This window comes from Prionailurus viverrinus, chromosome E2 (assembly GCF_022837055.1).
Source record: "Prionailurus viverrinus isolate Anna chromosome E2, UM_Priviv_1.0, whole genome shotgun sequence".
Taxonomy (NCBI): domain Eukaryota; kingdom Metazoa; phylum Chordata; class Mammalia; order Carnivora; family Felidae; genus Prionailurus; species Prionailurus viverrinus.
In genome coordinates, this window is record NC_062575.1 from 11,591,405 (window position 1) to 11,605,693 (window position 14,289).

The window sequence follows — 14,289 nt, forward strand, 5'->3', positions numbered from 1 at the left end:
CCTCTTCCTGTGTAGCCTCTCGTTCTTCTCAGAGAGTGTAAAGTGCCAGTCTCTCTGTAAATGTGTGGTGAGGATCTGGGCATCTGTCTCCTTCTTTAACAGAGTTTCAGACCATATTCCTACCCTCAGCCCCATACTTTCATGTTCATGGCCTGGCAGTTGGGGGATTCTGGGTATAAATCCTCTTCCCCTCCATCTCCCGATTTACGATTCGGCTTTTTCAAGTCTGCCAAGTCAGTGAACACTTGTTCTGTTTCTCAGCTTCCAAAATATGGTTGTTCTTTTTCCTTTGTTCTTATGTTTCAACATCTAAAAATGTCTTTACTCTCATTTTTATGGAATTTGGGAAGGCATCCAAGTTTTTCTGTGTGCTCAACCCATTATTTTTATGCAGTTTAACGTTATAATCTACATTTTTTCCCCCTGGGAACCAAAATATTTACAACACAGTGTTTAGTGAATGCATCTTAGATATTTTATTTAAACAGTATTTAGGCTCACTCTGGATGAAAAAAAGTTAATTCCAAGGGTTTTTTTTAAATTTTTCAAAATTTCCATAGAAACCTGAAAATAGCAATCATTATTTTTGACTTTTCAGAATTTAAATTTATAACCGTCTAAGATTATGAATCAGTATTTAATTGGAAATGTTATTACTGAGAAACAATATGTAGTTATCATAGAATGAAATTAATGCCAGATTAAATACCAGATGAAATTTATAATGCTAACAGTTGGATTGCAAGTATCGGTACATTTTGTAAATTTTATTTCTTCTTAAGAGCTTACACTCATTGCATGCTTTTTTGTGTTAAGTTCTTGGATAAGGGTAGGTGGTTTTAATTGTGCTAATTAAACTGATTAGCCATCGGGAAGTATACAGAGAGGCTGATATGTATTTTCTGATTTGTTCTTTCCCACTGTGGACACTGCTAGTAACATATTCATTTGGAGAGAATCCTCGCAATGTTATTTCGTAGTGATGAAAATCCAAGAGGCAGGAGACAGAGTTGAAAGCTAGAGCAGGATGCATTTTTAGATGGCCAGACTGCTGCGTAAAATAGCTTATTGCTTTTTAAATTGCCTTATATTTTTTCCAAATTCTTAAACAGGCTCTAGAGAACAATTCGTCCTATGTCTTTCACAACTAGCTACTCTAAGAAATGCTGATTTAGTTTTTTAGTAGAAGTTGCGACAGTTGGGGAAGATGATGTAAGATTTTGGTCTTTCTATAGGTATGCACTTGGACAGTGGGCCTCTGGTTCGTTAAATGTAATGCCAAGAAGCTCTGAACAGGTGTAGAAAAGACAATTCACAGTTGATCATTCTGTTGGGTGCAATTCACTTGGTTCTTTTCTGGGTGCTTCCCCACATTTTTAGTGTTGTCATTTATTCTTTTGATGTTATTTGAGTCCCTTTCTCAATCCAGTCCAGTCCAATCCAGTTAAGTTAAATAAACATTCACGGTGTCAACCTCACCTCCACTTTCCTTCCCAAAGAAAATCAAGTGGGATGGGAGCTCACATACCCATGGACCCCAAATATTCAAACTTACTTTCAATTGTGCTTCTTTTCTTCTCTCTCTTGTTAGGCTAAGGGACTTGACCACCCATTTACACATCTGACACCAATCCCTCCCCTTGTGCTATGAGGTAACCTACCATTCCTGTTCTTGTTCATATATCCAACTCCTGCCACTCAGTTGGACCCTTCCCACTGGTGTCTAAACATGCCCAGATTTTAAAACAAAAATGGAGCATTCCTCTTCAATTCTACTCTTTTCTAGAGTTTTCCATGTTTTGATCCACTCATCTCGAAAGAGTAGTTTGAATTCAGAGCTTCCACTTCCTCTGGAAGCACTGAGTGCTCGACCTAGTCCAACATATCTTCTATGCTTATCATGGCATCAAAGCGCTGCTACCTGAGATTCCCAGTGATAGCAGTGTAGCAGAGTGCAGTGGCCATTCTGAGTTCCATCTCCCTTGACTTCTCAACAGTTTTGACACACTCTCTCCCTAAAGCACTGCCTTACCTTGGGTATGGGTCTTCACATAGTCCTCATGACTCCTTCTTGGGCCTCTTTTCTTCTCACTCTGCACACTTCCTCTTTGGTCTCCATTGTGCCTGTGACTTTGATAAACTGCACACAGAGTACTTAAGTCTTTACCTGGAACCAAGGCCTTCTGTGCAATTCTGAGCTACATATTCAATTGCCCACTCCTCTTCCAGGGAATGTAAATCCCCCTGCCCACACTGGAACTCTCAGTCTTCACCGATTAAGTGACGTACACTCTTTCCAGTGCTCTCTCTCTCGGTAAGAGGCCTGTCCTTCCAGCCAGTTGCACAGATTAGGCTCCTGGGTGTCATCATCAACACCTCCTTCTCCTGTACCCTCATATCCAGTCACTCAGTGCTCCAAACCGTACTTTCGGATTATCTCCCAAATGTATGTGTGTCATCTCTCCTGTCACCCCACCCGTGCAGAAGCAGACATCTTCTCTGGCCTGATGGCAGCAGCAGTCTTAAGCCTCTTTCCCCAGATCATCCCTACCCACCTCTCATTTGGTCTCCCTCCTGGAGTCAGAGTAATCTTTTGAAACAGTCTTTTTGTCAGCCCGTACTTAAAATGGTTCAAAAGTTTCCCATTGTTCTTTGAATAAAGGTGACATCCTTATCTTTGCCTGAAGGCTCTGCATAATCTGGTCCCATTCTATCACACACCACTTTGCTTTCTGTGTCACTCACACTGGCTTTTTAAATTCCTCAATTTAAAGCCTCTTGATCAGTTCACAAGTTATTTGCACATGATGTTTCCTCTCCTTAGTAAGCCTCATCACTCTTCTTGCCTAGTTAAATCTCTCTCTTCCTTTAGATATAAGATCTATGGGTACTTCTGGAGGAACTCCTTCCTTCGTCTCTTTGATTTGATTAATTTTCCACTTGATGACCCCAGGTAGGGGTGATGTTGTGGTGTACCCCTAAAATTACTCTTTCACTACCCGAGGACTTACAACTCCCACCCGCCGGGAGTGTTGGCTGCTGATGGCTCTTGGCTGTGTCTCTTGTTAAGCACTGCTTCAGCTGAAAGGTGCTGCCCCACTTGGGAGCGTACCCCATTGCTGGAGACAGCCCACACCCCGTGATGGGTCAGTGGAGGATGGAAGGTAGTAATCCTGGAGTCATTCCCTCAGTTTAGGACATCCTCAAAGGGTCATCCTGACTCTGGTGCTACCCACTGCATAGGCTAAGGCTCTGGTCTGACTGCCTAGCTGTTCAGTGTCTCCCTGTTCTCAGTCCTTCTTTCCATGCTCCCTTACACATGTTGTTCCAAGAGCATTCTCCAAAGAGCCTTCTACATGCACCTCTCCACGTCAGTGTCCACAAAACACAACCCAAGGGTCCACATGCTCCTCTTCCCACTGTTTATCATGGTGGTAAACATATGCCTGCCTCTGAATCTGGTGTCTTCTACTTAATAGCTCTTTGACTTTGCACAACTGAGTTATGTTGTCTGTGGCTTGGTTTCCTTACCTATTTCTTTGGAGAATTAAGCTGGTTAGGATAGTGTCTTAGTTTGGGTTTTGCTGTAACAAATTACTGTAGACTGGGGGGATTAAAGGAGGGGCAGAAGGAAGGGAGGGAGAGGGAAGGGCATTAATCCCATCATGAGGGTTTACCCTCATGACCTAATGTAACTATAATTACCTCCAATGGCCCCACCTCCAAATATCACATTGCGGGTTAGGGTAACAGTATGTGAATTTGGAAGGGACACGAACATTCAGTTCCTAGCAGACAATGATATATATAACTGATTCTCAATGATAGCTGTAATTATTATTGTGTTATTATTATTATCCCAAAGGAGTGTTGCTGCTTTTATCTAGAGACAGTCTAAAATGTAAATACCTTTAGGAGGTGACACCTTAACCTAAAATTTCACTAGCGTTTTATTGCACGTGAGTTAATACATAGATGAAGAATTCTTTACCTCACTGTGAGAAGAGCTCACAAGTTTCACTTTTGGAGCCTCAGGGCATAAAGCCTAAGCACTTAAAGAAAAATAATCTGCTTCACCTTTAGGAATCCAGTGGTCCTGACCTCCCCTCTATGAGACATTTCCTCAATTAATACCTATCAAGCCTCACACAGAGAACTTTCATTTGCAAAGGAAAAGGAAAAGCATATTTCCTTTTTACTAAGATGAAATACACAAATAGTCATTTTTGCATTTGTGTGGATAATCAAGATGAAGGAAAATGGAGGAATAGGAGAGAGGCCAAGGAGTATGGCTGGCCCTTGAACAGCGGTAAGTTTGAACAGCAGTGAGTTTTACTGTTTTTTTGATTTTGGTATCATTGATCTCTGCTCTCATCTTTATTATTTCCTTTCTTCGGCTGTTTTTGGGCTTTATTTGCTGTTCTTTTTCCAGCTCTTTTACAGTTAGGTGTAAGAAAGGTATCTGAGACCTTTCTTTCTGATTTAGGAAGGCTATATACTTCCCTCTTATGACCACCTTTGCTGCATCCCAGAGGTTTTGGGTTCTGTTTTCATTTTCATTGGCTTCCATGTACTTTTTAATTTCTTCTTTAATTTCTTGGTTAACCTGTTCTTTCTTTAATAGGATGTTCTTTAATCTCCAAGTATTCATGGTCTCTCCAAATATTTTCTTGTGATTGATTACGAGTTTCATAGTGTTGTGGTCTGAAAATATGCAAGGTATGATCTCGATCTCTTTGTACTTGTTGAGGGTTGATTTGTGTCCCAGGATGTGATCTATTCTGAGGAATGTTCCTTATGCACTTGAGAAGAATGTGAAATGTCTTGAATTTATCTGTTAAGTCCATCTGGTCCAGTATGTCATTCAAAAGTGTTTCTTCATTGATTTTCTGCTCAGATGATCTGTCCATTGCTGTAAGTGAGGTATTGAAGTCCCCTACTGTTATGGTATTATTATCAATGAGTTTCTTTATGTTTGTCATTAATTGATTTATACATTTGGGTGTTTCACATTGGGAGCATAAATATTTATAATTGTTAGATTTTGGTGGATAAACCCCTAAATTAAGATATAATGCCCTTAATCTCTTGTTATAGTCTTTATTTTAAAATCTAGTTTTTCTGATATAAATATGGCTACTCCAACTTTCTTTTGATGACCATTAGCATGATAGATGGTTCTCCATCCCCTTACTCCATCCCCTTACTTTGAAGTCTAAAATGGGTCTCTTGTAAGCAACATACAGATGGGTCTTGTTTTCTTATCCATTCCAATACCCTGTGTCTTTTGAGTGGAGCATTTAGTCCATTGACATTAGAGTGAGTACTGGAGTGCCTGGGTGGTTCAGTCATTTAAGTGTCCAACTTTGGCTCAGGTCATGATCTTGTAGTTTGTGGGTTCAAGCCCCACGTCGGGCTCCATGCTGACAGCTCACAGCCTGGATCCTGCCTCAGATTCTGTTTCTCCTCTCTCTGCCCCTTCCCCACTTACACTATGTTCTCTCTCTCTCTCTCAAAAATAAATAAACATTACAAACTTTTAGACTGCATACTGAAAGATATGAATTTAGTGCCATTGTGTTGCCTGTAGAGTTGGTGTTTCTTGTGATATTCTCTAGTGTTTGTTGCTTTTTGTCTTTTTTGTTTTGTTTCATCTTTGTCCACCTCAAAGAGTCCCCCTTAAAATTTCTTGCAGGGCTGGTTTAGTGGTCATGAACTCCTTTAGTTTTTGTTCTTCTGGGAAACTCTTTATCTCTCCTCTATTTTGAATGACAGCCTTGCTGTATAAAGAATTCTTGGCTGCATATTTTTTCAATTCAGCCTGTTAACTGTATCCTGCACCCTTTCTGGCCTGCCAGGTTTCTGTGGATAGGTCTGCCGCAACCTGATCTGTCTTCCCTTGTAGGTTAAGGACTTTTTTTCCCTTGCTGCTTTCATGATTCTCTCCTTGGCTGAGTATTTTGTGAATTTGACTATGATATGCGTTGGTGATGGTTAGTTTTTGTTGAATCTAATGGGAGTTGTATGTACTTAGAGATTTTGATATCTCCATCCTTTCCCAGATTAGGAAAGCTTTCTGTTAGAATTTGCTCACATAAACCTGTCCCTTTTTCTCTCTCTTCATCTTCTGGAACTCCTAGGATTCACATATTACTCCTTTTTAATAGGTCACTGAGTTATCTAATTCTTGTATCATGCTTGTTTGTCTTTGTTTCCCTCGTTTTTTCTGCTTCATTATTCTCCGTAATTTTGTCTTCTATATTTGCTGCTCTGCTTTGTCCATCCTTGCCATTGTGACTTCTTGGTTATAACATTTTAATTTCATCCTGACTAGATTTTACTTATTTTATCTCAGCAGAAAGGGATTCTGTGCTTTTTTCAACCCCAGCTAGTATTGTCACTGTCATGGTTCTAAATTCTAGTTCATACATCTTGCTTATATCTGTGTTGATGGCTCCCGGCTGTCATTTCTTCCTGTTCTTTCTTTTGGGGTGAGTTCCTTTGTTTGGTCCTTCTGGAGGAAGAAAAAATAGAACTAAAAAATTAAAATTAAAAAAAAAAGCAAAAAATAAATGAAGTTAGATCCTAGGTGTGTTTTGGTCTGCTTGTTGGAAGAAGCTTGATAGAATAGAGAAAAAGGGGAAAGAAAAGAAAAACGAAAGGTAAGGAAAAATTTTTAAAAAGTTATGTAATAGAATAAAATGAAATAGAAGAAAAGAATTTAAAACACAAAGTAAAAATAACAAAATTTTAAAAATAATAAAAAGAAAAATAAAATTTTCACTGTATCCAAGAAAAAGAAAAGAAAGGAAAAGAAAAACAACAAAAACAATTTAAACAAAAACAGAAGCAAAAAAAATGAACTTATAAATGAACCAGAAAACAGAATGAAACCTGAATGAATTTATATCCAGTTTCCCCTAGAAGTCAAACTTTGAAGCACTCTATAGTTCTTTTCCTAAGCAGGTGGAGGAACTTGTGCTGGTTTTCTAGGGAATGTGCTTGGAGGGAACAGTTGGGCGGGTCTTGGTGTAATGGCTCCATTCTCCCCCAGGCGGTGCTGCTTAGCTTACTGGGGTTGATCAGTGTGGCGTGCATGTGTGTGCACAGGAGAGGGGGAAATGGCTTCACCCAGCTCCCTAGTCTCTGGCACGGGCACTTTGTGCTCTCACTGACTCATGATCAAGCACCCCTCCTTTGTCTCAGGCCTCTGTCCACTCCCTGCCTCTACCCTGTATATGTCCAAGCTGTCTGCCTGCCAGGTGGCACCTCCCTCCAGAGTTTTAGCTCAGATGGGGTTTTGTTTCAAAACTGCACACTTCAGAGACCTCTGCAGCTTTGGACCTAGGCCGACACTCTGGGGGTGGGTCTCTCTGAGCAATAGTTGGGTGCTGGCTTGCCCCAGAAAAAGTTTGTGTGATCATGCTGTGGTAGAGGTTCAGTGATTGTGACCAGCCGCCGGCTTGCCCCAGAAAATGTCGTGTGATTGCATAGCATCAGAGGTTCGGAGATTGTGGCAAAACACAACACACAAACTGCACCAGGTTATACCGTACTCTGGCGTCTTTGTCCCAACATGAGCACATGTGGCTGTTCTCTGCGATCTGCTGCGACCTTGGCCTGTGGGGAGGCCATATGGCCTCTTCCAAATGCACTTTTAGCAAGGGAGCTGCTTTTCCTGTGGGCACATGGACCCCTCAGACCCCACTGCCTGCTCCTGGGCATTGATTGCTTCCTCCCCAGAGCACCACCAGGCGCTGAGCTCTGGAACTTCAGACTCTGTTCTCCAGTGTTTATAGAATCCTGGTAATATTGAAACCCTTTGCTTTCTTCCCATCAGGGTTTTGGGGAACAGATTTCTTGTTCAATCTCCTGCGAGTGTTTTCACTCTTTCTCTCTCGTTCTCTCCAGCTACTTTTGGAGTGTTTTTCCTGCACTCCTGATGCACCACACTCTCCCCCTTTCTCTGTCTTCTCTTCACAAAAACAGCTCCCTACCCTCCGCGGGTTTTCTCTCCCCCAGTTCACCTCTCTGCACCATGTACCTGCCAAGTTCTGTGGCTCAAGTTATTCAGACTGTTGTGTTAATCCTTGGATCAGTTTCCTAAGTGTGCAAAATGGTTTGGTGCTGACCTAACTGCGTTTCAGGGACAAGACAAGCTGAGGGGCTCCATGCTGCTCCGCCATCTTCTTTCCCAAAGTACCTGGGCATATTCTTTAGAAGATATTTGTCTCAGAATAATTTATTACATACCTGCCTCCTGACTCCATACGGTAGCTTAGTGCTTTTTGTGACAGAATGGCCATGGAAATAATGTTTTGGGAAATGCCAGGCACAGCTAAATGGTAATCCAAGCATGGAATTATTGCACAACTTGATATGTTAGATAGGCAGGGATTTAAGATGAAAAAAAGAAAAAAAGGGTAAAAGGCATGCCATCCTGGAAAATCCTTCAAGTTTTCCTGATCATCACCAGCATGTTTCTAATGATGCCAGAAACGACTGATCCTTCCAAGACTCATTGCCACTTCCAGGTGCTAGTATAATCCAGCTAAGGAACCTGTAAGTTTCTTTCCATATTGGAGTTAGCCAGCAGTATCTTGATGTTTATTTATTTTTGAGAGAGAGAGAGAGAGAGAGAGAGAGAGAGAGAGAGAGCACGCGCACGCGCGCACAAGCGGGGGAGGAACAGAGAGACGGAGACACAGAATCTGAAACAGGCTCCAGGCTCCTAGCTGTCAGCACAGAGCCTGATGCGGGGCTCAAACTCATAAACCATGAGATCATGACCTGAGCCGAAGCTGGACGCTCAACTGACTGAGCCAGCCAGGAGCCCCATCCAGCCGTATCTTGAGAACTCAGCTACTCTTCTCTAGCTTCTCTTCTCTAGAGAAATAGAAATTTCTCTATTTCATCAGCTCTTAAAATGTGGACTGTCTTGTTAAGGAGATATTTATAATATTTATATGTATGTATATATACTTATTTTATATGTTTATAAATAAATATATATCTCTATGATATATATGTATATATATATAATATATATAGATGTATATATTTATAAAATTCCAGATAATTGTCTTAACGTTGGATTAAAGGCCCGCTGAAATAAGGTCTTTAGAAAACTTTCCATTTGAGAATATATTCAGATCTTTTATATCTTGTTAATTATGAACAAAAGCATAGTAGAATAAACATAGTGAAACAAATGGAAATAAACCATAAAAGATTAAAAGGAGAAGAAACCGAGGCAAGTACAGGACAGTTTCAAAAGCCACGTTATTTTTTTTATTATTTGGTGCAGAAAACTGTGAAGCACATAAAACAATCTAGAGGAAGTTGGAAAGATTTCTTCTCATTACTGGCCTTGAGGCAATTTTTTAAGCTGCCATAAACTGACAAACAGACATGATGGATATCATTATAAAATACACTGAGTTGGAAAAAGGAGCACAGAATGAAACGGTCCACATCAAAAGGGAAAAAAAAAAGTCCCATGGAGTTCTTTACAGAGTGAGTAGCTCCAACACTGTTAAAGATGGATATCACAAAATTAGCCCCAACATTGCCTCACCTTTTTTTTCTGGAAGACCATATGGTGTTTTCTTTATTACTTACGTCTTGTGATTCCAAAATTCACATCCAGACCTATCAAGGAAAATTAGAGCTGGTAGCCCTAATGTCATACTTTAATAAAACAATTTTTATAATGAATCTACTTCAGATTTAAGTAATGAATTTCAGAGGCAAAAGACAATTAATGCGTGTTTGCTCTTTTTTCAAACTCATGGAGGGTGGGGTGTGTGTGCATTAACTCTTTCAGGCCCCCCCGGGACCATTGTGTGTGCACCAATGCCAAATTGTCCCAAAAGAGTAAGCAGCGATTCCTCTAACACATCTGTGTGGCTCTTCTGGTCTGAGGCCACGAAGCGGTCGCTCAGGAGCCTGTCGTGTAGGAAACCCTCCTCCGTTCCTGCTCCAGTGCCCTGTGGATCACTGCCAGATGACCGAAAGCTGTGTGGTTATAGCAAAACTGTGATGTGATGCAGACAAGAATCTGTGGGTCCTGGGATCCCCAACCCAGTCCTAGGCCACACTGTGTGACACACATCACTTAAGTGACAAGTATTCGAGTTTTCTTGTCTTTTAAATGGCTGTAAGAAAGGCTACCTCACCTGCTTATTGCAAGAGTGAAATAAAATAAGTTATGTATCAGGGATGTAATTCATTATTACCCTGTCTGTACCGGTCATCTTTGTCTTTGTCCTGACATGTATACATGGCTTTTATTTGATAACTGTTTTTGAGGATTCTTGCACCTGTGCTCATGAGCAGTATTGGTTTCTAGTTTTCTTTTTTTTTGTACTGGTTCTGTATGAAGCTAATACTTGTAATGTCCACATGATGAAATGGCTTTGGAAGTACCTCGTCTCTTATTTTCGTAGAAAAAGTTGTGTAGAATTCATCCTGTTTCTTCTTTGATATTTGGTAAAATTTGCCAGTGAAACCACCTGGGCCTGGAGTTTTCATGATTGATTGATTGATTGATTGATTAAGTATTCTTTAAAAAAATTTTTTTTTTAACTAGGCACCACGCTCACGTGGGGCTTGAACTCATGACCCTGAGATAGAGAGTTGCATGCTCTGCTGACTGAGCCAGCCAGGCGCCCCAGTTTTCCTGATTTAAATGTGAATTCAATTAAAAGAAACTTTAATTGGTTTGTTGGTTAAGTGTCTGGCTTTTGATCTCAGCTCAGGTCATGATCTCATGGTTTGTAGGATTGAGCCCCCAGTTGGGCTCTGTGCTGACAGTATGAAGCCTGCTTGTGTTTCTCTTTCTCTCTCTCTCTCTCTCTCTCTCTCTCTCTCTCTCTCTGTCCCTCTCCTGCTTGCTCTTTATCTCTCTCTCTTTCAAAATAGACATTAAAAAACTAAAGAAAAAAAGACTTTGTCCTTCCCAACATTGATAATTTTCAGTTTTTAATTGATTATTTTAATATCTCAAAAATTGTTAATTTTTTTCCTGATATTGATAATTCATCTTCACCCTCTCTCTCTCCGTCAGTCTTATTGCAGGAGCTCTCTCGATTTTATTGATCTATTTAAAGAACGAGCTTTTCATTTTATTTATCTGTTCTTAATTTTGTTTCTGCTCTCATCTTTAAAATTTCCATGTTTTTTATTTGTTTCAGTTCTGTTTTCTCCTTTTTTTAATTTCTTGGATTATTGGTTTGGTACCTTTTTTTAATGAGAACATTTAATGCATAAAATTTCCCTCCAAGCACTGCTTTAGCTGCATCCCACAAATTTAGGTATCCTGTATTTTCATTTTCATTCAGTTTGAAATGTTTTCTAAGATTCTGGAGATTTGCCCTTTCACATATGGATTCACTGTATATATGTTCTTTAATTTCCAAATTTGTATACTCTTCTGTTTATATTTCTCTCAATTCCTAGATTAATTCATTTATGGTCAGAGAAAATACTTTGTATGATTTCAGTTCTTTTGGGTTTGTCGCAGTGTCTTTTATGATCCAGGATACGTTCTGTCTTAGTGAATGTTTTGTACATGAAACAAAGCCCCCAGACCACTATAGTAATAGCAGACATTCATTGAACACTTACTGTGTTCTAAGAACACAGCTAAATCCTTTATGCAGGTCATTCCATTTAATTCTCACAAGAATTTTGGGAGGTTGACACTATTCTTGTATTAACCTAGTTTTCAAAAGAAACTGAGAGTCAGAGAAAAATAGTAAACAGTAAATCCAGGTAGATTCAAATCTAGGTCTCTAACTTCAGAGCCCATCTGCTTATCCACTATGCTATTTTTATTTATTCTTGCATCTGCCCCCCACCAAGACCACCCGTGAATGCAAGTGTCTACCCAGTGCCTACTGCTTTGGGGACGTGTGCCTCAGTGGGCCTTACCGTTCATGCCCTCCAAGTGTGGCCCTGTGATCAAACCTGGCAGCTGTAACATTCCCCCTGGTAAACAGGACTGTAGATTTGGTTGTCAAGCCCAGGACCCACCCCTTCTTCTGATAATTGCGTCTAGATTTATTTGGAGCAGTGCCCAGGTCCCTCAGTAAAAGCGGCTTGGATGGAGATGACTCTGTCTCCTGTCTCCAGGGGGAGTGAGTCATGTGATTCAGGCCTGGCCCTCAAGCACCAAAACGTCCTGGCTGCAGCGATAGGTCCGGGAAGGACGTATGACCCAAACCCAGCCAATAGAGCTGATCCCGGGATTTTACTCAAGTCACTGGGTTTCAGTTCTGCGGTTGCTAACTGGGTATGTGTCTACAGGGTCCACCAGGAGTGCTGCCTGAGGAGATCATGCTGGTGAAGGAAGCTGACATGGGAGAGCACAGACCGGTCCTGATGGCACTGTGTGCACTGTGCCAAAGACGGGTCCACCTCTGGATTTTTCAGGGACCCGGAGCCATTACGTTACTTTTTTGTTGGTCTGTTCATAAGCAAGTATGAGTTGGATTCATTCCTTTGAAACAGAGATCTAGAAAAGCCTCCCCTCCATTGATTATTTTTATGACTTAGGCTATTTTTATTATTTTTTTAGCTTTGAAATTCTTTTTGAATTCTTAACTTTTAAAAATCATTTTATTTTGTTTTTTCATCATAAGTGCACTCTTTTATCCCTGTACCCCATTTCCTCCACCCCTCCCTTCCCCCTGGTCACCATCAGTTTGTTCTCTGTAATTAAGGGTCTGTTTCTGGTTTGCCTTCATTTCTCTCTCTTTTTTCCTTTGCCCATTTGTTTTCTTTCTTAAATTCCACATGTGAGTGAAATAATATATTTGTCTTTTCTCTGACTTATTTTGTTTAGCATTATAGTCTCTAGCTTCATCGGCATTACTGCAAATGGCAAAATTTTATGCTTTTTTTTTCTCTTTGTAAGGGAATGGTTTATTTTTTATTTAATTTTTTTAAATATGAAATTTATTGTCAAATTGGTTTCCATACACCACCCAGTGCTCATCCCAATAGGTGCCATCACCCACTTTCCCCTCCCTCCCATCCCCCCTCAACCCTTAGTTTATTCTTGGTTTTTAAGAGTCTCTTATGGTTTGCCTCCTTTCCTCTCTGTAACTTTTGTTTTTCTCCCTTCACCTCCCCCCTGGTCTTCTGTTAAGTTTCTCAGGATCCGCATATGAATGAAAACGTATGGTATCTGTCTTTCTCTGCCTGACTTATTTCACTTAGCATCACACTCTCCGGTTCCATCCACGTTGCTACAAAAGGCCAGATTTCATTCTTTCTCATTGCCAAGCAGTATTCCATTGTATATATAAACCATATCTTCTTTATCCATTCGTCAGTTGATGGACATTTAGGCTCTTTCCATAATTTGGCTATTGTTGAAAGTGCTGCTATTAACATTGGGGTACAAGTGCCCCTATGCATCAGCACTTCTGTATCCCTTGGGTAAATTCCTAGCAGTGCTATTTCTGGGTCATAGGGTAGATCTATTTTTAATTTTCTGAGGAACCTCCACACTGTTTTCCAGAGTGGCTGTACCAGTTTGCATTCCCACCAACAGTGCAAGAGGGTTCCCGTTTCTCCACATCCTCTCGAGCATCTCTAGTCTCCTGATTTGTTCATTTTAGCCACTCTGACCGGCGTGAGGTGGTATCTGAGTGTGGTATTGATTTGTATTTCCCTGATGAGGAGCGACGTTGAGCATCTTTTCATGTGCCTGTTGGCCATCTGGATGTCTTCTTTAGAGAAGTGTCCATTCATGTCTTCTGCCCATTTCTTCACTGGATTATTTGTTTTTCGGGTGTGGAGTTTGGTGAGTTCTTTATAGATTTTGGATCTAGCCCTTTATCCGATAGGTCATTTGCAAATATCTTTTCCCATTCCGTTGGTTGCCTTTTAGTTTTGTTGATTGTTTCCTTTGCAGTGCAGAAGATTTTTATCTTCATGAGGTCCCAGTAGTTCATTTTTGCTTTTAATTTCCTTGCCTTTGGAGATGTGTCAAGTAGGAAATTGCTGCGGCTGAGGTCAGAGAGGTTTTTTTCCTGCTTTCTCCTCTAGGGTTTTGATGGTTTCCTGTCTCACATTCATCTATTTGGAGTTTATTTTTGTGAATGGTGTAAGAAAGTGGTCTAGTTTCATTCTCCGGCGGTTGCTGTCCAGTTCTCCCAGCACCATTTGTTAAAGAGACTGTCTTTTTTCCAGTCTTTATCAAAGATTAGTTGGCCATACTTTTGTGGGTCCAATTCTGCAGTCTCTATTCTATTCCATTGGTCTATGTGTCTGTTTTTG